Genomic DNA, 27,588 nt, shown 5'->3' with positions numbered 1-27,588 from the left:
GGTATCATCAAATTAAAATGAAGACTAAAGACATTCTGAAAACAAAATTCATAACTCATGAGGGTCATTATGAATTTTTGGTCATGCCTTTTGGCCTTACTAATGCACCTTCCACATTTCAAGGTTTGATGAATTCCATTTTCAAACCCTTCCTTAGAAAATTTGTGATTTTATTTTTTGATGATATACTAATCTACAACAAGTCTTGGAACGATCATCTTCAACGTGTTGACAGGGTGCTAAAACGATTAGCGGAAAAAAATTATATGAAAAAACCTCCAAAATTTTCTTTGGAGTATAGTAGGTGGAATATTTGGGTCATATTGAATCTCATGAGGGTGTTAAGGTAGACCCTAACAAAATTACAACCATTAAGGAATGGAAAATCCCAACAACCATAAAGAATTTTTGAGGATTTCTCAGGTTGAAAGGGTATTATCACAAGTTTGTTAAGAATTATGGGAGAATATCAGCACCTATAACATCATTATTGAAGAAAGATGCATTTTCTTGGACTCCAGAAGTAATGAAGGCCTTTGAACATCTTAAAGAGGCAATGTGCCAAGCATCGGTCTTAGCAACACTAGACTTCACAAAAACTTTTATTGTGGAATGTGATGCTTCAGGAAGTGGAATTGGTGTTGTTTTAATGCAAGAAGGAAGACGCATTGATTTTGGAAGGCAGTCAATCAAAGGAAAGTATTTACACAAACCTATTTATGAGAAGGAAATGTTGGCAATACTACATGCACTTAAGAAATGGTGACCTTACCTAATGGGAAGACACTTCAAGGTAAAAACAAATCATGATAGTTTTAAATACTTTTTGGAACAAAGATTATCTTCAAAAGAGCAACAAAAATGGGTGACAAAGATGTTGGTTTATGAATTTGAAATCATATACAAAAAATGGAAACAAAATGTTGTTGCAGATGCACTCTCAAGAATGGATGAGGACTTGGGAGAATTTCCTTGTACCATTTCTATTATCCAACCTGAGTGGATAACCGAAGCAAGGGATGAATGTAAGAATGATGAAGATGTGTGATCACTCATTCAAAAGTTGCAGCAAGATCCGAGTAAATATAATACATATAGCCGGAAAATTAATTCATTATGGTACAAAGATCATTTATATATTTTTAAGAATTCCCAAGTGAAACAAAAGATTCTTTTGGAATTTCAAACCTCTCCCTTTGGAGGGCACTCAAAATTTTAAAAAACTTACCATAGGGTCAAGAAGGATTTTTTTTTGGGATGGCCTTAAATTTGATATTTAGAAATTTGTGGCAGGGTGTTTGGTTTTCCAACAAAATAAAGTTGAGACAGTGAAGACCTCGGGTCAAGTACAACCTTTAGCTATTCCAAGTAAGCATTGGGAGGATGTATCAATGGATTTTATCACATTTTTACCCAATTATGAAGGAAAGAGTGTCACCATGACGGTAATTGATATATTTACCAAGTGTGCACACTTTTGTGCATTATCACATCCTTTTAAATCCAACAAAATTTCTACTACATTTATGGAAAAAATTCAAAATCTTCATGGAAATCCAAAGATTATAGTAAGTGACAGAGATCCCACTTTCACTGGAAATTTTGTGAAAATAATTATTTTCTTGTCTTGGTACTCAATTATCTCATAGCTCATCTTATCATCTCAATCTGATGGGAAAACTAAGATAGTCAACAAATGTTTGGAAGGATATCTTTGTTTGTTTGTATTGGACAACAAACGCAATGGGTCAAATGGTTACCTCTAGCTGAATGGTGGTATAACACTTCCTTCCATACTGAAACAAAATGGCCCCATTTATGGCGCTTTATGGATATCATCCACCATCCATCACAGCACCTTTAAGAGAAAATTATAAGGTTCAAGCAGTGGAAGATCACATCAAGCATCAACAACAAGTTCTTCAACTCTTAAAGGATAACATCACTCTAGTGCGGAATCAAATGAAACAACGGGAAGATCAACATCGCAGTGAAAGAAGTTTTGATGTAGGTGACTTCACAAAAACTTTTATTGTGGAATGTGATTCTTCAGGAAACGGAATTGGTGTTGTTTTAATGCAATAAGGAAGACCCATTTCTTTTGAAAGTCATTCAATCAAAGGAAAGTATTTACACAAACCTATTTATGAGAAGGAAATGTTGGCAATACTACATGCACTTAAGCAATGGAGACATTAACTAATGGGAAGACACTTCAAGGTAAAAACAAACCATGATAGTTTTAAATATGTTTTGAAACAAAGATTATCTTCAGAAGAGCAGCAAAAATGGGTGACAAATATGTTGGGTTATGAATTTGAAATTATCTACAAAAAAGGGAAACACAATGTTGCTGCAAATGCACTCTCAAGAAAGGATGAGGATGTGGAAGCACTTCTTTGTGTCATTTCTATTATCCAACTTGAGTGGATAACCAAAGCAAGGGATGAATGGAAAAATGATGAAGTGGTGTCGTCACTTATTCAAAAGTTGCAGCAAGATTCGAGTAAATATGATACATTTAGCTAGAAAAATTATTCATTATAGTACAAAGATCGCTTATATATTTGTAAGAATTCCCAAGTGAAACAAAAGATTCTTTTGGAATTGCAAACCCCTCCCTTAGGAGGGCACTCAGAATTTTTAAAAACTTACCGTAGGGTCAAAAAGGATTTTTTTGGGATGGCCTCAAATCTGATATTTAGAAATTTGTGGCAAAACGTTTGGTTTCCCAAATATTGTAGCAGCTACAACCACCCTCCAAATTTTTCCTCAGCCTGTTTTGGAGCCTCCCTACCAACCTTACACAACACTTTGTCTTGGTTCGTCAAGTACTCAAGCTTCAAGTGTTTCCCTCGCACAAAGGCAACCTGTCAATCACAGTTGATCCATTCCCCTCAAAGGTTGCTCACCTAGACTTGGTCCAGCTCCAGGCTGAGCAGCTTCCCCTTGAAAATTGTGCATTTCTAGAGGGAAACCAATCTTCCCTCCAGGAATTGCAGAATCCTTTCTGACAGCCTGCTGGTCTCTAGGATTGTGCAATCCTTCTAGCCAACCCTCCCAACAAGATTTGTGCAAATTTTACCAGCAGTAGGCTGTTCAGCCCAGGATTTGCACAAATTTGGGTAGCAGTCAGTTGCTCTGTCCAGAAATTATGCAAATATCTTGGGCAGCTAGCCCAGATCCGAGCCAAAAATGTGCATTTTTCTCCAGCAATCAAGCCCGCTTCCCATGCCTTGTGCTGCATTTTTGTCACTTTTTGTGTTTTTGCTTGTGGAAGTATTGTTTGCTTGATTTATTTGAACACTTGTTGTCGTTTACATATATACTAGCTTTTCCTAGCTCTATTTCAGTTTTCGTTGCTGTCTCACTGTTGTTGCATGCATGAAACTATTTTGCATGAATGTTCTCCCAATCGGTGAACCGCCTCAACGACATGCATGTTGATATGTTTTTTGAATCTTTCATTCATGTTTTGCATGCACTGTCAATCACTTTTGCTATCAATTAGTGTTGCCATGCATTCACTGCCTTCCGTCGACAAGGTGGGCCAAACTTGGCTCAGGCTCTGCCTTCACCAAGGCTGCATTGTGCAATCTGGGAAAGGAAGGCTCACCTCCAACACTGGCCTCCAAGACTGTTTTGCACATTTCTGGAGGACAGTGGTTTCTTGGAGAAATTACACAAATCTGTCCCTGGGTTAGCAGTCCTTCCCAGTTGGAATTGCGCATTGTGCAATCCCAGTAGTCAGCAGCCAGACTGGACTGTGCATTGCGCAGTTCCAGTAGTTAGCCAGTCTCCCAGTAGCCCAGACTATGCCTTGATTAGTCTTGGCAGTCGGTCTCCCGACCTCACGACCGAAATAGTGCAACCTTCATGATCATTCAACCAGGTATGTTACAAGTTAGTTCTCATGTTCATTTTGGTTTTCGACTGACAGATTGCTTGAGTGTTTCTATGTCTCCAGGTATCGCAGGTGTTCATCTACTTCTCATCAATATAGGTACAATGGTTTCCAGGAGAGCAGAGATGAGGACATCGTTGAGAGCACGCTTGAGGATGCAGTCGATCAAGTGTCTATCAGCTTGCATACTCACGAAGACATCAAGTTGTTTGTAGAAAAGGACATCAAGTGGCAACATCACAATGAGCAACATCATGAACAGTAGTTGAAGACAACATACCAAATGCAACGAATGCAAGAGGAAGGTTGTTGACAACACCGAGGCGGAACAAAATTGCAAGATCAAGCAGATCCACTGATAATGAAAGCAAATGTGGAGACTCCGACAATGAAGTGACGGTGTGAGATGAAGATCACATGAAGCCAAAAGATGGAAAAAATAAGGAGTTGCATGTGCTGAAGCAACAACTCATGAAGAACATGAAGCTGCATAGACAGAAGAATGAGTTGCAGCAGGATCAGGAACAGCAGTGGACGCAACGTGTGCTCATGAATGAAATTGTGCCCGAACAAGTTAAAGATCCATCCCACCAGCTAACACGGAGTAGACATGGTGAGTAGTGTGGTTGATCGCATGCAAGGGATTCAACAGCATGCATGTCATTGTGTGCATGCATGAAATCCAACCCATTCAACACCCTCGCCAAGGCAAAGACAAGAAGCAAGTCCAACTGGAGCTGAACAATTACTTTGGAAAGTTGATGCACATGACCACTAGCACACACTTGAAGATCAGCATGGACACTATGCATCAGTCTGTTTTCAGTTCAGCCACACCCAAGAAGATCATGCGCATGTTAGTAGATGAGTTGGATGAAGAGGCCGAATCAATGCACCATTTGCAACGAAAGCAAGAGTTCGCTTCAGCAAGATGTCACCATGAGGTGCATGCACACCATCACGGACGACCATGCTTGGCATCAGCTCACCAACTTCACCATCACAAGCATGTCAAAGAGTTGGTCTCACCACAGTGGACCAAGTGTCAGTGATGTCTTGCAAGGCTTGATCAAGCCATGTTATCTCACATGAGTACATGTGCATTGTAATGTTCAGTCATGTCAATTGTAAGTCAAGTGTCAACAGTTGGATGTAACATTCATAAAGTAGGTGAAGAGTCATGAGGGTAGTTGAACTGTCACAAAGGGGAATGTCAAGGGTCACCCCACCCTTTGCTATAAATAGTCCCTCATAACTCATTGTATAGGCTTTTGGTCAGCCAAGCTTCTACTAAGACTATTTTGAAGAAGGCTTGGACAATATTGTAATGCGCCTTGGCTTCTCCACTACACAGATCTAGTACGGAGGAGCAGGCGGATGTGACTGTAACATTCCACTGTTGGGGCTAGCGAGTTTACATGGATGTATTGTATGATTGTGACTTACACTTCTTTATATAATAAGAGGAAACACATTTTCATGCAAATGTTGTTATTGTAGTTTGACTACTACGATTGCTTTAATGATATGTGTTTTTTAACTTATGTACTTGTGTATGAACTGATTCACATGCAATTATATGAATCTTGTTGTTAATGTATTGCATATGTTGTTAATGTTGTCACCGTCCATGTCGACTGCTCTATCGGACATTAGATAGACCTTTCATTTGAACCTTGCTATAACAACCCTCACACTTGTCTCGTACTGATTCGTGAGTGTTGTACGTGTTATCTTACCTTGTATGATGTGACTATTTCATCCGAGTGGACTGCTCCACTAGAAGTTGTGCATGTCCTTTGTGTTGTGTGTTCCTAACCAAGTTTGGACTGATCCCTTTCAACTTGGAACTCAGCTTCACCTCCTTCCCCCTTCAAAGTGTTGGAACCTCTCATACACCTTTCTTGACTCATTGCATCAGTCACACCCTTGCTGCTAACAAAGTTATCCTACTTGCCTCTGTGTGACATCGCGGTCAAGGCATTACTTTACGACCCACTGTTGGGACTCCTACACCAAACGGTAAGAGGTCTAATTGGGACTTCTTACTGGGGAGATCCCCTTAACATGTTGGTGGGTCCATCACCGTCAACATTTTTGGCTCTAGAAGGAGGGCCTAATGACAAGCTGTGTCCTCTCATCTGTTTTTGAACCTTTGCATATCTTTCATGGAGTCTTGCATTCTTCTTCGCCCGAGGTGTTTTTTGAATCATGAAGATGTCTCTATCTCGGGAAAGCTTTTTGATCTCTTGTCCACTCACACATATGATGGTGAGGGCTAAGTGGCTTGGCTTGAGCACTTATATAACTCTCTTTTCATGATTTACGAGGAAGATGAGTTTTCTAACGAACAAGCCAGTTTGCTACTTGCATACACACTTCACAAATCTCCATTTCGTTGGGTGCTCAGCCCACCGACTGACACCGTGCACTCATTTGAGCACTTCTGTGATCTTATTGAAGACACGTTCTATCATTTTGATATAGACCATCTTGACCAAAAACTCTTACAGTAACAAAGGGCTTCGCATGAATCCGTTATTGATTTTTGGTAGCGCTCCCATGACTTGTAGTTTCAAGCTCTGAAGAGCCAGACAAAATTTGCTTATCTTTGGGACCGTTTCGAGTAATATGCCCGTCCCAAGAGGAAGCTTGATATCAAGCCTCACTCAACATTCTTCATTGATGGACTTGTGCAATCTCATGTGGGAGTGGGCATTGTCTCAAATGACTGTTCACCTCCCTCTCATTCAGCAACTCCACCACTACCTAGTGATGTTGAGGATCATGCTCACACATATGTTCATCCTTCAAACTCTCCCAACATCACTTCGCTCGATTTTCATGCAGATTTGGTTGTGATTCCTCGAGTTCTCATATGCATTATTTTTTTCAACCTCTGTCTTGACACTCAGGTGTTCCTCTAAATGATGTTGTCTTGTGTTCGTCCATTCCAGACTCTTCACTTGTTGTGAATGAGGAACAACCCACTGATGGAGTTGGTGTTGCACAACCAACATGCGCTATCATTCATGAAGAGTATGAGTGGGATTTTGAGCATCAGTACTCGGCGAAGGATGACTCCCTTTCATCTGAGCCCCCTCCATTCTTTCCTAACATCGTTGGTGAACCTGTCATCCATGATTTCACATGTGTTTCTTCATCCACGAATGCACACATTGTTGATCTTTCACAGGACACACCGTAATGTTAGCCTATCATCCATTAATGGAGAGGACCAATCATTCATTGGAAATCCACTTGATCTTTCATCTGTTTTTTCCGGGAACATAGAGGGTGAACATCCTTCCTCCTCATCTACCCCTCTGTGTGATTCATCAAACCATGAGGATGCCAACCAACATCCTGAATTTTCTAATCTTGGCTGTCGTGATCTTTTCACCTCATCATCCAATCATGATGTTGGTTCACTCATTGTTAATCCGTCTAAGCCATTGGTCTACGAAGATCCATCTATCAACGAAGTCGAAACCCCACAGGCCGCCGAGGAACTTCAGCCCGAGCTGATGGTTATGTCAGGTCCTCGCTGTCTTGAGGTTGGTTTCACTTCCAATCAAGAAATTGTTCAAACACTCAAGGCTCCTCGTCACTCATCTGTATGCAGTCAAGATCAATGCAACACTCAGATTTTACTTCCTCCACTCGAACTACATGATCCCATTTCTCATGCATTGGAGGAGTCTTAAATTGTAAGCACTCGTGCGTGACGCAAGTTATATTTGTTTCTTTCGTTTGCTTACATGTCATAGTCAAGAGTGTGCTTATGCTTCAAAGTTGCACGTAGTGTCACACAACACCATGATAAGTCTACGGACTGCCCGTCATGCACATGCACACACTTATGTCCCGTGGACACTTTGAATCATGAAGTGTGGTTGTCTTCATTGTTATATCTTTCTTGCTTGCTCGTTCGCACAACTGGGTTGCCCGTGGACCAAGCCTTCACCAACATGGGTCTACTAATGCTCTGATGGTTGCATTGGAAGTATCACTTCACGTGATCAAGCCCATGTATCGTTAGTGTAGGAGTAGGAGTAGTATTTGCTTTTAGTTGTTTGCTTGCATTCTTGTTTGCTTATGTGCTTTGTTTGCTTGTTTGTTTGCTTGCTTTCTTGTTTACTTTCTTCGCTTTTATTTTTTCTTCTTCTCTTGCTTTGCTTTGTTGATTGTTAGTTCATTCGTTTGTTTCGTTCGTAGGTTAGTCTTGCATGAAACCATGTATGAATCTTGAACCAATTTGGGTAAAGTACAAGGGGGCTTGCACAATGATCACTACTTGGTTATCTATCATCTTGCCTCTGTATGATGAGCTTGTTACTCTTATTCCATGATACATCGAAGGAAAATACATATTGTTTGAAGTGAACCTTGGTGAAAACACAACGCTTGCGCGCTAACTAGTGTCACCTTCTCTAGTCGATTGTTTTTGGGTTAACCCTTGTTAGCTCAGTCAAGTGGAGTAAGGTGAGGGGAAAACCTTAACAAGCACGTCAGAGACACAATAAACTGCTTCTCTACTAGAAAAACCTCTTCTGCTCTCAATAAATTTGGATCCCTCTTTCGCCTCTGAAATGAATATGTGTTATGCACAGTGAAAATGAAAAATGAATAAGGCGAAAGAAGAGAAAGGATTCTTGCATAGGGAGGTGATGCAAGTAACTCCACCAGGGTAATGACCAAGCTCAATGGTAGCGGAGCCATGCTTGTGTTCCTATGTGACTCCACCGGGGTATTGTCCAGGCCTGCTGGCAGTGGAGCAACACCAGAGATTAAACTAAGACTCTGAAGACTATACTTCTTGTGCACATATATACCCCTCAACCACAATCGAAACAACTGTGTTGCCTTGGCTTGGAATGTGTGTCAACTGACCAAGAGTCTGGTAGATGCTACATCTTACAATCAAACTAGTGTGAAGCCAAGATGAGCTGACAACTGAACAATACTTTCGGAGGTGTTAGAATTGCTTTTCACGAACAAGGTCCAATAAGAGAGCTAGATTTCTACCAGTGTATTGCCAATTGTTGTAGCAGCTACAACCACCCTCCAAAATTCTACCTTATCATGTTTTGGAGCCTCCCTACCAACCTTACACGACACTTTGTCTTACTTCATAAAGTACTCAAGATTCAAGTGTTTTCCTCACACAAAGGGAGCCTGTTGATCACAGTTGATCCATTCCCCTCACAGGCTGATCACCCAGACTTGGTCCAGCTACAGGCTGAGAAGCTTCCCCTTGAAAATTACACATTTCTGGAGGGCAACCAACCTTCCCTCCAGGAATTCCACAATCCTCTCTCATAGCCTGTTGGGCTCCAGGATTGCGTAATCCTGCCAACCAACCCTACAAGTAGGATTTACGCAAATTTTCCCAATAGTAGGTTATTTAGCCTAGGATTTCCATAAATCTGGGCATCAGTCAGCTGCTCTACTAAAAAATTGCACAAATCTCCTAGGTAGCCAGCCCAACTCCCAGCCAAAAATGTGCATTTTTCTCCAACAGTCGAGCAGTCTCTTGAATATGCAGCTGAGATGACCGATTCCCTCCAGGACTAAGGAAAATAGACTTGCACACATGGGCTACTTCTCCCAAGGCAGCATATAAACGCATCCCTTGTTTCAGGGATCTATGTTTAGCAGTTGGAGGTTACATGCAAGGAGAAATTTTGAAACCTCCCACCAAGGGTCGCTTACCCTAGATTCGTGGCATGCGCGTCACAACCTCGATGTTATCAAAACTCATAAACAAACACTGGAGAGCTCATTCCTCACATTAATCTTGTAGCTCTAACATCCCACATCACATCTAGGAGCATTTGGCAAATTCAGCTCAACTGTTTTGGGGTAAGTCCGCTTCCCATGCCTTGTGCTGCATTTATGTCGTTTTTCATGTTTTCGCTTGTGGGAGTATTGTTTTCTTGATTTCTTTGAACACTTTTTGTCGTTTACATATATACTAGCTTGTCCTAGCTCTATTTTAGTTTTCATTCCTATCTCACTACTATCGCATGCATGAAACTATTTTGCACAAGCGTTCACCCAACCAGCGAACTGCCTCACACACATGCATGTTGATCTATTTCCTGAATATTTCATTCATGTTTTTCATGCATTGTCAATCACTTCTGCTATCACTTAGTGTCATCATGCATTCACTAAATTACTTGCTTTTAGTCGCCCGTCAGCGAGTTAGGCCAACCTTGGCCCGGGCTCTGCCTTCACTAAGGCTGCATTATGCAATCTAGGAATGGAAGCCTCACCTTCCTCTCCAAATTTGTGCATTCCTACCCAGCACTGGCCTCCAGGACTGTTTTTCACATTTTTGGAGGACAGTGGCTGCTTGGCCCAAGAAATTGCGTAGATCTATCCCTGGGCCAGCAGTCCTTCCCAGCTGGAATTGCACATTGCGCAATCCCAACAGTCAGTAGCGAGACTGGACTATGAATTATGTAGTTCCAGCAGTCAGCCAGTCTCCCAGTAGCCCAGATTGTGCCTTGAGCAGTCTTGGTAGTCGATATCCTGACCTCCCAGCCGAAATTGTGCAACCCTCATGATCATTCACCCAGGTATGTTGCAAGTCAATTCTCATGTTCATTTTGGTTTTTGACTGACAAATTGCTTGCTATGAGTGTTGCCATGTCTCCAGCTATCGCAGGTGTTTATCTGCCTCTCAGCAGTATAGGTACAATGGTTTCTAGGAGAGCAGAGATGAGGACAACATTCAGAGCACGCTTGGGGATGCAATCGATCAAGTGTCTATGAGCTTGCTTACTCGCAAAGACATCAAGTTGTTCGTAGACAAGGACATTAAGTGGTAGCATCACAGTGAGCAACATCATGAACAACGATTGAAGACAACATACCAAATGTAATGAATGCAAGAGGAAGGTTGTTGAAAACACAGAGCAGAACAAAGTTGCAATATCAAGAAGATCCACTGATAATGAAAGAAACTTTCGAGAATTCGGCTATGAAGTGACGGCGTGACGTGAAGATCGCGCAAAGGTAGAAGATGGAACAAAGAAGGAGTTGCATGTGTTGAACCAGCAACTCAGGAAGAACATGAAGCTGCACTGACAAACGAATGAGTTGCAGCAGGATCAAGAACAACAGTGGGTGCCACATGTGCTCACGAATGAAACTGTGCCCGAACAAGTTAAATATCCATCCTAGCAACAAACACAGAGCAGACATGGTGAGCAGTGCATTTGATTGCATGCAAGGGATTCAACAACATGCATGTCATTGTGTGCACTCATGTAATCCAACCCATTCAACACACTCACCAAGGAAAAGACAAGAAGCAAGTCCAATTAGAGCTAAATGGGTACTTCGACAAGTTGATGTGCATGACCACCAGTGCACACTTGAAGATCATAACGGAAACTATGCATCAATGTGTTTCCGGTTCATCCGCACCCAAGAAGACCATGCACATGTTAGTAAACGAGTTGGATGAAGAGGTCGAACCAATGCACCATTTGCAATGAAAGCAAGAGTTCACTTCACCAATATGTCACCATGAGATGCATACACACCATCATAGATGACTAAGCTTGGCATTAGCTCACCAGCTTCACCATCACAAGCATGTCAAAGAGTTGGTCTCACCATAGCGGACCAAGTGTCAGTGATGTCTTGAAAGGCTTGCTCAAGCCATGTTGTCTCACATGAGTACATGTGCATTGTAATGTTAAGTCATGTCAAGTGTAAGTCAAGTGTCAACAGTTGGATGTAACAGTCATAGAGTAGGTGAAGAGTCATGAGGGTAGTTGAACTGTCACAAAGGGGAATGTCAAGGGTCACCCCACCCTTTTCTATAAATAGTCCCTCATAACTCATTCTATAGGCTTTTGGTCAGCCAAATTTCTACTAAGACTATTTTGAAGAAGGCTTGGATAGTATTCTAATGTGCCTTGGCTTCTCCACTGCACACAACTAGTACATCTCTTTAGAGGAGCAGGCGGATGTGGTTGTAACATTCTATTGTTGGGCTAGCAGGTTTACATGGATGTATTGTATGATTGTGACTTACACTTCTTTATATAATAAGAGCCAACACATTTTCATGCATATGTTGTTATTGTAGTTGGACTGCTCCAGTTGCTTTAATGATATGTGTTGTTTAACTTACATACTTGTGTGTGAACTGATTCACATGCAAATATATGAATCTTGTTGTTAATGTGTTACATATGTTGTTAATGTTGTCACCGTCCATGTCGACTGCTCTGTAGGACATGAGACAAATTTTTCACTTGAACCTTGCTATAACAACCATCACACTCGTCTCGGACTAATCCGTGAGTGTTGTACATGTTATCTTACCTTGTATGATGTGACTGTCGCATTCGAGTGGACTGCTCCGCCAGAAGATGTGCATGTCCTTTGTTTTGTGTGTTCCTAGCCGAGTTGGGATTGATCCATTTTAACCTGGAACTCACCTTCACCTCCTTCCCCCTTCAAAGTGTTGGAACCTCTCATACACCTTCCTTGACTCACTGCATTAGTCACACCCTTGCTACTGAAAAAGTTATCTTACTTGCCTCTGTGTGACATCGGGATCAAGGAATTACCTTACGACCCACTATTGGGACTCCTACACCAAATAGTCTGATGTCTAATTGGGACTTCTTACCGGGGAGCTCCCCTTGACATGTTGGCGGGTCCAGCATCATCAACACCAACAAAATAAAGTTGAGACCCCAAGTCTACTACAAACTTTAGCCATTCCAAGTCAATGTTGGGAGGAGGTATCAATGGATTTTATCATAGGTTTGCCCAAGTCTGAAGGAAAGAATGTCATCATGGTGGTAGTTTATGGATTTACCAAGTATGAAAACTTTTATGCATTATCAAATCCTTTTAAATCCAGCACAATTGCTATTGCATTTTTTGAAACAATTCAAAAGCTTCATGGAAATCCAAAGATTATAGTAGCTGATAGATTCTTGTCTTGGTACTCAATTATCTCATAGCTCATCTTATCATCCTCAATCTAATGGGAAAACTGAGATAGTGAAGAAATGTTTGTAAGGATATCTTCGTTGCTTTGTATCTGACAAAAAAACACAATGGGTCAAGTGGTTACTTCTACGTCAATGGTGGTATAACACTTCCTTTCATACTACAGCAAAAATGACCCCATTTAAGGAACTTGATGGATATCATCCACCATCCATCAGATAATCTTTAAGAGAAAATTATAAGGTTCAAGTAGATGCATATCACATCAAACATCAACAACAAGTTCTCCAACTCTTAAAGGATAACATCAATCTGGTGCGGAATCGAATGAACAATATGCAGATCAACATCGCAGTGAAATAAGTTTTGATGTAGGTGACTGGGTATTTTTATGGCTACAACCATATAAACAAATGTCTCTAAAGAAATATAATAAGGATAATAAATTATCACCCAAGTACTACGATCCTTACAAGGTGTTGCAAAAGATTGGTACTATGGCATACAAATTGGAGTTGCCTGCATCTTCCTGAGTACACCTAGTTTTCCATGTTTCATGCTTAAAGAAGGTTATAGGTGACAAGCTTCCAGTTCAAACAGTGTTTCGAGAACTTGAAAAAGAAGGAAACATCATATTTGAGCCAAAATTAGTCCTGGAAACAAGAACCTGATAGCTACATAATCGATCAATTTCTGAGTATCTAATTAAGTGGAAGTACTTACCCACTGAATATTCCACATGGGAGGATGAGAATTTTATACAAAAGCATCCATAACTACTCAAGCATTGAGGACAACACTTTTTTGAAGGAGAGGGGCATGTTACGTCCCTATAATACTAGTGTATTCCCCTTTGTTATTGTTGTTCCCATGTAGTCCCCATATTGTTATTGTTGTGCCCCATAAAAGCCCACTATTGTTATTGTTGTGCCTTTACATTATTACTGTTATGTAGGCTATGTTTATATTGTGACCCCTTAGACTCCAATATATATAAAGGAGGTCTTTTCATTTGTATCATCCAATAATTGTTCATTTATGTAATTTAAAAGAGGTTTCCCCCTCGAAGAGGATAATTTTTAAGTCATTGATCTATCTATTTGTGAGCTAGTTGCATAACATTTATGGGTTCCCTCTAGGAAAGAATTTGACAGATGGGTAGGCAAGGATGGTAAAGATCCCGATGGGTCTGAAATAGACTTTTGTTTAAATAAAAAAGGTCCATCAAAGGAAAAATAAGTATATCTTTAAGTCTCCAGCTACGAATGTAAAGGTGTCTGTCCTCCGCCATTAGTTGTACGAAGACCGCCACAGTGTGGACCTCTTCTACCATTATATTGACAGGGGAACCTCTTCTACCATTATATCGACAGGGGAACCTCTTCTACCATTATGTCAATAGGGGAACCTCTCAAGTAGGTATCCTAAATGATGACATGCCATACATCTGAACATGATGCCCCAATAATCAATCCTCTGCCGAATACGAAGAGAATCCCTCCAGATCAATATTTTCCAGAATACCCCTAGTGTAATTTACTTCAACCAGAATCCATGCAACTCTCTTGTCTCGGGCACCCAAAACATGAGGGTCCATATAGACAAAGCGACCCACCACATTTCCAATCTCCACCAATGCATGTCGGGTCCAAAACTCGAGCGGAAAACTGAGAAGTTTTACCAAAATGAGATTGTTCTTTGGTGCATCTAGAAGCAGATTAAATCCAACATACCACATGCTCATCTGAAGAAACCCTTGTGCTCTAACCCAGGGGGTTATACGAATGCATTCAGAGTCCTCCTTGTGCAGGAAATGGAAGCTAAACCACGAATTCAATGATTTTCTCACCTTATGTGAGTATCCAAGAATTGGTGCCCATGGTGATGATACCCACCCTGTCATGTCCAAAACCTGTGTGCCAACAAGAAACCACCTCTCAACAAGTATCTGGTATGTAAACTCACCACCTGATCCCCCATTAGGTCATGTCTGAAACTCAATAGCTTAGTCTTTGTAGCACATCTAATATTTTTGTTCCGTCAACTTCTCCTACACGAAGGTTCAGAAATCTAATGTCGTGGGCAAGTGGCCTCCTCAAACAGAGTGATGGCATGTGTATTATGATCCGCAAGCAATGTGTGCTTACTGGGTAGGGGATGTGACTCAGCAATCCAAGATTGGGTCTAAAGTGAATAGTCTCGTGCAACATTCAAATTCACACACACAATGGCCTCCTAAACTGATATTTCAGCTTCCAGTGTGTCGAGTATCTGCTCCATTATCCAACACCGAGAGATAGATAAATGTAACTGCTAGATAGTAATAACTGGTCTACCTCAACGTCAGAAAATACCTCCACCTACCCCACACAATCTAGGGATTAGGAGTGAGTCCACCTTCCAAAGTAGTCCATTAATGTTGAGTGATATGATACCCAACTAACCTAGATGTGGCCCATAAAAGGAAATATAAAAACCTGATGCCAAAGATACTAACTGATGGGCCTCCAAATTAGACATAAATTAAGTCCCTTCTAACCATCCTTCAGCACATTAAACCTCTGTTTTTGCATTAGATGACATATTTTTAACTTTAATATGTTCATTAGGAAGGTTTATGGATAATTGCATATTTGTGCCTAATATTATTTATTTTTGTAGAATATTGGGAAAATTATGAAGATTTGGAGGAGGAGATAATTTAGGGAGTTTCTCCCAACCACACGAGGATCAATACTGGATAATAAATTGACAATATATTATGAAATTATTGCACAGATTTTGGAGCTCCAATGATTGAGAAAATCTAGGAATGTGTTCCCTCTTATTTAATGCAGATTCATAGTGTTGGGAAACAGATCTACCATTTGAGGTATTTTGGAGGGGAAAGCTTCCTCCTTTCAAGGATAATGCTTCCTCATCATTTTGTATAAGTACCAATTCGAATTTTCCTCTAGGGGTTGGTTTTTCTTAGTCTTCTTGTGGAGAGAACTTGTATTTTTGCAGCTCTGTTTTCATTTCTAGCAGGGATGTACTTAGATTGATTTAAATAATAAAGATTGGTTCCATTTTTAACTTCTAAATCTTGGTATCCTTCATAGGAATTTGATTATCCTTGGGCTTGGCCATCCCATGAGCCTCAGATCCCTTTTTTATAATTTACTTTTCTCCTTTTCACTTCTTATACACATGCATCTCGTGTTCTTGTTAAATCATTGAAGTGAGTTCTTTTGTAAGATCACAAGCATTATTTAAATCTTGGTACAAGTTTTAAATTTCATAGTAAACATTGAGCTACTTGGATTAGTTTTCTTATTCACAAATCTAAAATATTTTGGAAGTCCCTTGTAGCAAATAGTAGTAATTTTATGCTATTTTTTAGAACATGAAAATGAGCTTCATTAGAGTTTATTCCACTTGAATTAGATCATAAAAATTTTCAATTTAATAAAAAAAAATTCCATTTCATTTTCACTTGATTAGGTTAGTGATTTGATAGGTTAACTAGCTCACTAGTTCTCGAATTTCTAGATTTTGGACTAGTAATTTTCTGTTATTTTTTAACACGTGTTAACAGGGGTATTTATGAGTGATTCCACTTGGAATGGAGACCTAATACATCTTATTCAATAACAAAAAATTTCCCATCCCATTTGGATTTGATTTACTTTGTCATTCGGTCAATTATATCATCTTGTAGAAAACCAGTAACTTCCTGTAGCACTCCTCTAGCACATGTAAACTTGACCATATTTTCTCAAAAATCTTGGTTTTTGTCTCTTAGGGTTGAATCATAACCCCTAGGCTCTAAATCCATGATTGATGAAGAATAAAACACCAATTACGCCATGCCTTTTTAAAAAGTAGATTAGGCCTATTTATTTGAATTCATGCTCTTAGTATTTCAATTACAAATTGTTGTTCTTAGCTAGGATTAATGATCTGAATGCGATCTTAAATAAAGACTAAGGTATTACAGACTTATGTGCAGGAAAGGCCTATATTACTTAGTGCAATGGATCGATAATATTGCGAATAATATAGACAATCAACAGTTAAAAGACATGAATAAACACATATCAAAACAGCCAAATGATAAAGGAGTTCACCAGACTTCCTGGCTACGTCTCCTAGTCCAAGCCTTCAATGCCAACCTCTGTATTATGTCTTCAATTATGGGAATATTACAGTTTGTGAGCTCAATCATTGAGTCTCAACACAACAAAGGAATTTATCTCAAAGCTTGCTTGAAACTCTCGAGTCAAGTAGAATAACACCTCTAGACCCCCTGGATGATCCCAAAGTTCTCTTTGGTGTTGCGCTGCTCTATCTTCTCTGCCTTTTCACCTCTGTACTGTCCCGCTAGTTCTCTGGCTATCTCTGTCTCTGTGTTTTTCAGTCCTCTGCCTTTTGTTCATGGCCCTGCTTACATCGTGTTTTTATAACACGTTTTTGTTACATGACTCCGCTTACAGCGTGAGTGAATTGTTTGAAATAGAAACAGTTTACATGAAAGGACCGGTGGGCGCGGACAGTCTCGACCGTCTGGCCTTTCTACAAAGCTAAAATCCCAAAACAGAGCAATTTAACCATATACATCAATACATAGTGAATACACGGGAATACATCGAAAAACAGATTAATCTGGATCTCAAAGTTCATCAACCCGCATCTATAATATCATCGGGTCAACTCATCCATCGCAAGTCACTTGGGAATGCTCCCTTTTGCTTTGTATCCCCCAATCTCCGATCTTCGATCACTCCGATCGTCCTCATTAGCGATCGGCGTATCGGCGTATTGTTGTTTCATGTCTCCAGTCCTCAACCTTCCCCGAAAGCGATCACCGATTCAATCTCAACTGTTGATCCTTGATTCCGATCCGACGGCTGGCAATAAAAGCGCTCATAGCCTTAAGGCTATGGGTCCTTCCCCTTTCGTTCTGTGCGATGCGATAAGTCCCAAATCGAATATCGCATGGTCTTCGGGCCTACAGCTTAAGTCTCCCTTTACATTACTTTGTGATGCAATATTTATAATTGATCTCCACTGTTGATCTACGCATCGATCAAACGTCCCATGTTAAATCGCGCTAATCGCAATCGCAATTCTCTTACAGCCAAGGTCTTTAACACTCCGCTGGCTTTTCTCCAATGCAATAGTAAAGACTGGTCCATTGCTGCGTTTTTGCTCCCGTCTGTTGATCTTTTGGATCCAACAACCCCTGAGCATTATTGCTGCGTTTATTTAAGGCATTATGCTTCATTGCATTTCTCTGTTTTTACTGTTTTAAAAACATATCTTCCCATTTAACGCATACGTGAAACATATTTTAAGACTTAAGTGATTTGTTTGAGATCCATTTTGGATCACGCTTCCCCACTGAAAGGCTTTTGGACCACCAAAAGTTGGTTTTTAGGCATCGATCAAGTGAGGATACAATTTCTTCACTTGTTCAATTTCTATCCATTGTGTCTTGCTTGGATTTGAACCTTTGAGTCCTACACTCATGTACTCAACATCCCCTTGATGCATAGTTCTCACCTTCCTATCCAGAACTGTGTCCTTCTATAACTCATTGAGATACTCAGGGAATAGATCCTCTATAGAAGGCAACTGACCTTGCTCTTCAGGATCTTAAATCATTGAAGGTTCATACAATCTCAAGTTTTCAACATTAACGACTGAATAGATCTGCATATAGGCTGGTAAATCAAGGTGAAAAGCATTTTCACCAATTTTTTCAAGTATTTTGAAAGGTCCATACCTTATTGGTTTAAGCTTCTTACCTTCACCCTGCATTCTATCTTTGCTGATATACAACCAGACTTGATCACCAACTTGGAAACTATGCTCAACTCAATGCTTATCATGTCTTGCCTTGTACTTGGCTTGACTTATTTCTAGTTGTTCCTGTACTGCCTGGTGAATTTCCTGGATTTGTTCAATGAACTTAGTTGCTTTGTCCACATCACTGTGTCCATCAACTGTTATGTCTTTACCAAAGACAAAATCCAATGGAGACTTTAGTATAAAACCAAAACAAGTCTCAAAAGGAGATCTCTGAGTAGAAGAGTGTTTGGCACTGTTGTAAGCATGCTGCACATAACACAAATGCTCATCCCAAAGCTTGGGATGCTTGCTGCAATAACCTCTAAGCAACTGGATCACTGTCCTATTGACAAATTCTATCTAACCATCTGTCTGTGGATGAAATGTTGTGCTTTTCTTCAATCTGGTGTCCATTAACTCCCATAGACTTGACCAAAACATCCCAACAAATCAAGAGCCTCGATCAGATACAAAAGAAGTGGGTAACCCAAAATGAATCCATACATTCTGAAAGAACAACTTTGTTGTTTGTTTCGCTGTAACCTACTTATTACATGGTATCAAAATACATATTTTACTGAACCTGTCCACAACTACATAAAAATAATCATGACCTTTCCTAGACTTTGGCAATCCCCCAACAAAATCCATGGAAACACTTTCCCAAGGACGGGAAGGAATTGGAAGTGGAGTGTACAAGCCTAATTTTCTATTACTGGGCTTGCTTGTAGCACACATAGTACACCCTTTGATATATCTAGACACTGTTTCATGCATTCTTGGCCAATAGCAAAACCTTTGCAACTGTGCAACTGTTTTACTTACACCAAAATGACCTGATATGAGAGAAGTATGTGCTTCTCGAATTATGTTAACTCTTTTAGTTTGTGGAATGCATAGCTTTCCCAAATGATATAAGAGTTGGTCCTTTACATAATAATCCAATTCTTCTACCTATTTGCCATGACTTAAAGTTGCATATACATATTTAAAATCTACATCTTGAGTATATTGTTCAATGTAACTTTCATGAATTACTGAGTTATGCTTAAGTATATTGGCCTTGATAACATATCTGCAACCTTATTGTGTATGCCTTTCTTATATCTGATGACAAGAGGAAATTCTTGTAGAAAACCCATCCACCTATAATGTCTTGATTGCTGCAATTTAGTTTGTGAGTGCAAATATTGAAGTGGTCGATGATCTGTATGTATGAGTGTTTCTTTACCCATTATGTAATGTTTCCAATTTTTCACACTGTACTAATGCATACAATTCTTTATCATATGTAGGATAATTAACTATTGCAAAAGTAAATGTCTCAGAATGACAGCATATAGGCTTTCTGTGTTGCATCAACACTACTCCCATGGCATAATCACTGGCATCTTTCTCAATCTCAAATGAATGCTGAAGATCTGGAAATGTTAGTATTGGTGTTGTACTGATTTTCTCTTTCAAGGTGTCGAAGGCTTTCTGTTATTTGACTCCCCACAGAAACACCTATTTCAAACTTGTTAAAGCATGTAAAGGAGCTGCAATCAATGTAAAGTTAGCAATAAACTTTCTCCAGTATTGTGCTACCCCTAGGAAACTCCTAGCTTCTGAAGCAGATTTGGGTTTAGGCCAGTTCACAATGACTTCAACCTTAGAGGGATCTATCTTCAATTCACCATCCCCTACAATATAACCCAAATAATTTAAATATGTTCTGCCAAATTCACATTTCGATAGTTTCACATAGAGATTTTCTCTTTTTAAAACATCTAAAGTCTGCTTCACATGCTTTACATGGTCATCCCATGTCTTACTAAAAACAGGAATTTCATCTAAATAAACTATTACAAAATCATCAATAAATGGTCTAAACACATCATTCATAACTCGCATAAATGTAGTAGGAGCATTAGTTAAGCCAAAGGGCATAACCAACCATTCATAAAGTCCTTGCTTTGTCTTGAAAGCAGTCTTCCAAGCACCCTGTTTTGTGACTTTGATCTGATGATAACCACTTCTTAAATCTAACTTAGAAAAGTAAACTGTGTCTTTCAATTGATCTAACAAATCATATATTTGAGGAAGAGGATAACGATTCTTAATTGTTATTTTATTTAGTGCTCTAAAATCAATACACATTCACCATGAACCATCTTTCTTTCTCACCATCACGATTGGTGATCCACATGTTGATGTGTTTGGTCGTATAAACCCCTTATCGAGCAACTCATGTACCTACTTCTTTATCTCTGCATTCTCTAAAGCTGATAACCTGTACATTCCAATGTTAGGTAGTGGAGCATCTTGTTGTAAATGAATATCATGTACTATTTCCCACTTGGGTGGCAGACCTTTAGGTTCTTGAAATAGAATATCATACTCTGAAACAACTTTAACTAAATCAGCTTTCTGTTTAGGATCACAACCTTCAAATGCATTGGATTTATTAGGATCCTTTGCCTTTAAAACCATTAGTAAAAATTGCTTACTTGAATTCAAAATTCTTTTCATCTGCCCTGAGTTTATGAGCCCTTACAGTGCATTATATTCCATCTTTAGTGAGTTGATACTTATTCTCAGCTCTATAGAAAATAGCTTTTCTATCATACAAGTATGGACTTCCTAAAACAATACCACATATATCCAATGGAACTATATCTAACTCAACCTCATCTACAAATGTTGATCCAATACCAAACCTAAGTTTACATTGTCTCGTGACTTGTAGCTTTGTTTTATCACACACCCAACCTAAAGGATATGGCTTCTTATGAGGCTTTGTTTCTAATCCCAACTTCTTTACAATTGTTTCAGAAATCAAGTTTATTTGTGACCCAATATCAAATAAAGTATCAAACTTATTATGCTTGGGAATTACTCTAATATGAAATAGCTCATTTCTTTTCCTCTCATTACTTTCATTATCAACATATTGTGAAGAATTACTTGTAGATGCTTCAGAATTTTTACCTTTAATACATGTGGCTATAACTGTTATTTCATCACCTAAGTCTGAACCCAAGTCCTTCTGAATAGTAGCAACATTCTTTCTCTCCTTACCCCGAACTTCTTTGGCTTCAGTTCTGGATGCAAAGACCAGCAGTGTGCCTCATCATGTCCTTCTTTCTTACAATGAGTGCATGAAGGTTTATTCTTCTTTACAATGTTTGCTTTCCTCTCCTTCCATTTCAGTTTCTTCTTTTCCTTGTTCTTACTCACATAATATTTATATGATTTCCCAACCTCTGGGTTTACATTCTTTCCTCTAGCCTCTAAATGTGTTTCTTGAACTGATACATCATCTAAGATAGTGGGATTAAACATAATTATAGTATGTCTTAAATAACTATGTAGACCACCTATATGCTTCAATAAAGTCTCAGGTGAGTCCAATGAAATATCTAAAGTTAAAGCTCTTTTCCAGAATTCCTGAGTATAACTCTGTACACTCTGTCCCTTTAATTGCCGAAGAGTTTGCCAACTCATCACTGCCTGCTGCATATAAGCCAAAGGATAAAATTTCTTTTTGATAGAAAAAACAAATTCATTCCAGGCAGAAATGATTTTACCATGTTTTTGAAGATCAACTTGTGTCTTGCCTTCCCACCATACCAGTGCAGTTCCTCCTAGTCGAAGGCTAGCTAGCTGGATCTTCTTCCTTTCCTATTGAACATTTTGCACCCTCCAATATACATCAATTTGCCTTATCCATTTATCTAGATTCTCTGCATTAAGTTCTCCATCATAAATTGGCAAATCAAACTTTACATCTAATTTGATTAGAGAAGTTTTCTTCTTCTTCTTTGAAGAGCTAGTTTTATGCAAAGAGGATGACTCTGAGGATGATGATGATGATGGAGTAGATGGTGGAGGAGGCATTCCTCCTTTTCCTTTGTCTTCTGGACGTGCAAATAGAAAAGGTTCCTCTGCTCCTTTGTCTCGTTTAGGTGTTGAAGTGCTTTCACCTCGACCCTTCTTGAACTCCAGATACATCTCTTCCACCATAGCTCTTATGGTCATAAAACTGTCTATAAACTGAGATTCTGATCCCAATGGAGCTTCTTCTACCATTCTTCTCCGAGAAAAGACTCTTCCAATCTATAGATTAGCCTCAACAAGCACTCCTTATCCTCTTTGGAGCTTCAGTCTAGTTAGCATTCAAATTCCTACACAAGTTTGTCTAACCTTAAGCTCTGATACCACTTGATCTGAATGCAATCTTAAATAAAGACTAAGGTATTATAGCCTTATGTGCAGGAAAGGCCTATATTACTTAGTGCAATGGATTGATAATATTGCAAATAATATAGACAATCAACAATTAAAATACATGAATAAACACATATCAACATAGCCAAATGATAAAGGAGTTAACCAGACTTCCTGGCTTCATCTCCTGGTCCAAGCCTTCAATGTCGACCTCTGTATTATGTCTTCAATTAAGGGAATATTACAGTTTGTGAGTTCAATCACTGAGTCTCAATACAACAAAGGAATTTATCTCAGAGCTTGCTTGAAACTCTCGAGTCAAGTAGAATAATGCCTCCAGACTCCCTGGATGATCCCAAAGTTCTCTTTGGTGTTGCGCTGCTTTATCTTCTGTGCCATTTCACCTCTGTACTATCCCGCTAGTTCTCTAGTTGTCTCCGTCTCTGTGTTTTTCAGTCCTCTGCCTTCTGTTCGCGGCCCTACTTACATCGTGTTTTTATAACACGGTTTTGTTACATAACTCCGCTTACAACGTGAGCGTATTGTTTGAAATAGAAACAATTTACATGAAAGTACCGGCAGGCACAGACAGTCCCGACCGTCTGGCCTTTCTACAGAGCTAAATCCAAAAACAGAGCAATTTAACCATATACATTAATACATAGCGAATACACGGAAATACATCGAAAAACATATTAATCTGGGTCTCAAAGTTCATCAACCCGCATCTATAATATCATCGGGTCCGCTCATCCATCGCAAATCACTTGGCAATGCTCCCTTTTGCTTTGTATCCCCCGATCTCCAATCTTTGATTGCTCCGATCAGCCTCATCGGCGATTGGCGTATCGGCATATCGTTGCTTCATGTCTCCAGTCCTCAAAATTCCCCGAAATCGATCATTGATTCAATCTCAACAGTTGATCCTTGATGCCGATCTGACGGTTGGCAATACAAGCGCTCACAGTCTTAAGGCTATGGGTCCTTCCCCTTTGGTTCTGTGCGATGCGATAAGTTGCAAATCGCATATTGCATGGTCTTTGGGCCTGCAGCTTAAGTCCTCCCTTTATATTACTTTGCGATGCGATATTTATAATTGATCTCCACCGTTGATCTGCGCGTTGATCAAATGGCCCATGTTAAATCGCGTTGATCGCAATCGCAATTCTCTTACGGCCAAGGTCTTTAACACTCCACTGGCGTTTCTCTGATGCAATAGTGAAGACTGCTCCATTGCTACATTTTTGCTCCCATCTGTTGATCTTTTGGATCCAACGACCCCTGAGCATTATTGTTGCATTTCTTTAAGGCGTTACGCTTCATTGCATTTCTCTATTTTTACTGTTTTAAAAACATATCTTCCCATTTAACACATATGTGAAACGTATTTGAAGACTTAAGAGGTTTGTTCAAGATCCATTTTGGATCAATTAATTTATGTTCAAAGTAATATTTCCATTTATGAAATTATTTTAGGATTTGATTTCATTACATTCAATCTATTACATCATGACAGCAAAAGAAGAACACATTTTATGTTGCAAATATAGTGTCGATACCTCTTAAGTTTGTACGAACCCCGGATTGATAATTAAAGTTGGTAGCCTCGGAAGTTGTAGCATTCTTGTTGCAACACTGAGGCTCATCACTTTTTCGCACTGTTATCGGGAAGGTGTCAAAGTATGCATTGTTTTCTTCCCTAGTTGATTAATTTCTTTTACTCTCTACAAAAACACACAAAAATTGCATTAGGGATCTTTCATTTCAAGAACAGAAAATTGCATTGCATTAACATTTTAATTCAAATATTTTTTATAAAAACCAAAAAAATAATTCTCCAACACCAACCCCCCATTTGATCACGTGGTGCAGTAAGAGCCATATTGATGAGATCTGGTATTGCAACAAGGATGTTGCAACTCCTATGGCTACGAACTTTACTTTATGAACCCGGGGTTGTACAAACTTGGACGTGACAGTGTTGTATACATGGTAGATGCAATGGTCTACTCTTGTCACCTTTCAACTAGGCAATAGACCACTGGGGTTTTTCAAACTAGTCTTGTATTGACTATAAGGAGTCCGACTACCAAATAGCAAAGGAAAACTATTCTTAATGTAGAAAAGAAATGCTTCCTACTCTAGGAAATGAAAGTGCTCAATTGTGCTATAAAGTGACATGAAATCATCTAGCTAAGCATCTACACTTATTGCTTGCAAAAGAGACCTAACTTAACCTTGCATCCAACATCTAGTTATCTGGACTAAATAAGCATCGAATTTATCCTAAAACTACTGTGACTGTTATATGCATGTACTAACTGGAAATTGCATAAAAGCTTTTTTTATTTTCAATTTTATGAATGTAAATGCTAATTGAACCAATTTGATCTTTGGCAGGGGAGACAGATATGGGGAAGTAGGTCCAAAATGGTGTTTAGGATATGGAAGCTAAGTGGAGGCCTAACCTAAGCTCATATGATCATTCCTGCTCAATTTAGGCTTAAAACAAGCTGCTACAGGGTTTCATGTAGTACTACAGGATGTCCTAGTTCTACTACAGGATGTCTAGTTTTACTACAGGAAATAGGCTGAAAGCTATAGGGAGGTAGGAAAGGTGGAATAAAGTGTGGGAACGGTTTTTGATGAGGTAATATGGCACAGAGGAGGTGCACACTAACCAAAGCTCAACCCAAGTCTTCTAGATGGTTGGATTTTCTCCAGGAAGATGTCCACTTTGCTATAAAATAGAAATTTGGATTAGGGGTTGGTAGACTTAGGCAGCGTAGGTGGAGAGGACTTGGATGACGCTGGTGAGATGAGGTCTCCCTACAGATCAAAACCTCTTGCAACAACATACATTCTTTTCTTCATTTATGCGCAACTTCATTTATATATGGAAAAGATGAGTTGAATTTAGGAAAAAACATAGTAATTAATGGCTAATGGCTAAGTCTATGAATGGAAGTGCTCTTAAACCATAGAAAACCCAAGAAACCAAAATGAAAATTGTAGGTACTTATAAGGAATTGAGAAAAAATGATCTATTCAACAAGAAATCCTAAGTTATGCAGTGATCAAACAATAAATATGTTTTTGGGTTGTGAGAGTGGGACCCCCAAACCATGATCCCATAAGGGAGATGAGGCAGAGGCCACTAGCACAAGATTTTCTGAAGTATTTACTTTCACTATTGTACCTCTAATCTATCTTTTCACTAATGAAAGCAAACTAAGTAATCATCCAAATACTTACAGCATGGAAAATTTTAGGGGCGAATGTTCGCCCTTAGGCAAAATCAAGGGGTTTTAAATTTTTAGTGGGTGAATATTTTGTATCATAGTACATTTTTACAAATCGCCTCAAATAGCCCACCTTATTTTAAGGGAGAGGGTAAAAAAGGTAAATTTAGCCCTTGAAATTAGGAGTTACAACCTTTCATTTGCCCTAATTTTCAAGAATAGGTTTTATTTAAGTGAATCCTATGGGCCAAATACCATCTTTATAAAAGAGGTATGGTAAATTAATAAAAATATAAATAAAGTGGAGGTATGGTAAATAAATAAAACCTCTTTTTATACTTACTCAAAAGGTATGGTAAATAAATAAAAATATAAATAAACTAGACGTATGGTAAATAATAAAACCTCTTTTTATATTTAGTCCATAACCCTCTTTCTATTTATGAAGGCTCAAAAAAAGGTTTTATTTAAGTGAATCCTATGGGCCAAATACCATATTTGTAAAAGAGGTATGGTAAATTAATAAAAATATAAATAAACAAGAAGTATGGTAAACAAATAAAACATTTTTTTATATTTACTCCATAGGTCACCTTATATTTACGAACACTCAAAAAACTCGTTATATTTAGGTGAAACCTATGGGCAAAATACTATGGGCCAAATACCATGGGCTAGATTATTTTTAATACCATGCAAAAAAACATTATTAACCCTAATATTAGTATAAATAAAAAATAAAAATGGCACATCGTATTGACCCATGGTATTCACGTGGAATGTAGCCTATTTAAATGAGGGAATTAGGGAGCAAATATCGTGATATGCAAACTAGCATAGAGTGAAAAAATATTTGATCCCTCTCGGGGCTTGGTGGATCAAGAGTAAAAATGGATGTTGTAATTTAATGTATGTTAAACATTTTAACTTGGTTAAAAAAAAAAAATCAATTATTAATTTTATTAATTTTTATAAATTACTAATAGTAATTTTTAAGCTCCAGGTTTATGATAACCCATGGTATTGACCCATAGTAATACCATGGTATTCATGTGAGCATAGACTATTTAAATGGGAAATTCTATCATCTTAGATTCATCTTAATTCTGGGTCTACCAAGTGTTCAGAGGGATAAATAGATTTCATCCCCCTAAGAGTGGTAGATGTGGAGTTAAGATGGATATAGGTTGGTTTTTATGATAATGGAGATATTAAATAGACTTAGGAAATTATATGGTAAAAACATCTTAAGGTGAATGGTTAAAGCTACATTTAGTCACTTCACAAAATTTAGTAAAAAATACAAATATCTCCATTAATATTGGTTTTTAACTTTTTCTGGTTTAACAAAAAAAATTCAAAACAATGAAACCTTATCACTCTTTCCACATCACCCTCCTTAAAGCTACATTT

The sequence above is a fragment of the Pinus tabuliformis genome, chromosome 5_2, assembly GCF_031772625.1.
Source record: "Pinus tabuliformis cultivar Carrire ecotype Pingquan chromosome 5_2, CPIR1, whole genome shotgun sequence".
NCBI lineage: Eukaryota > Viridiplantae > Streptophyta > Pinopsida > Pinales > Pinaceae > Pinus > Pinus tabuliformis.
Note: the sequence above shows the minus strand (reverse complement) of the source record.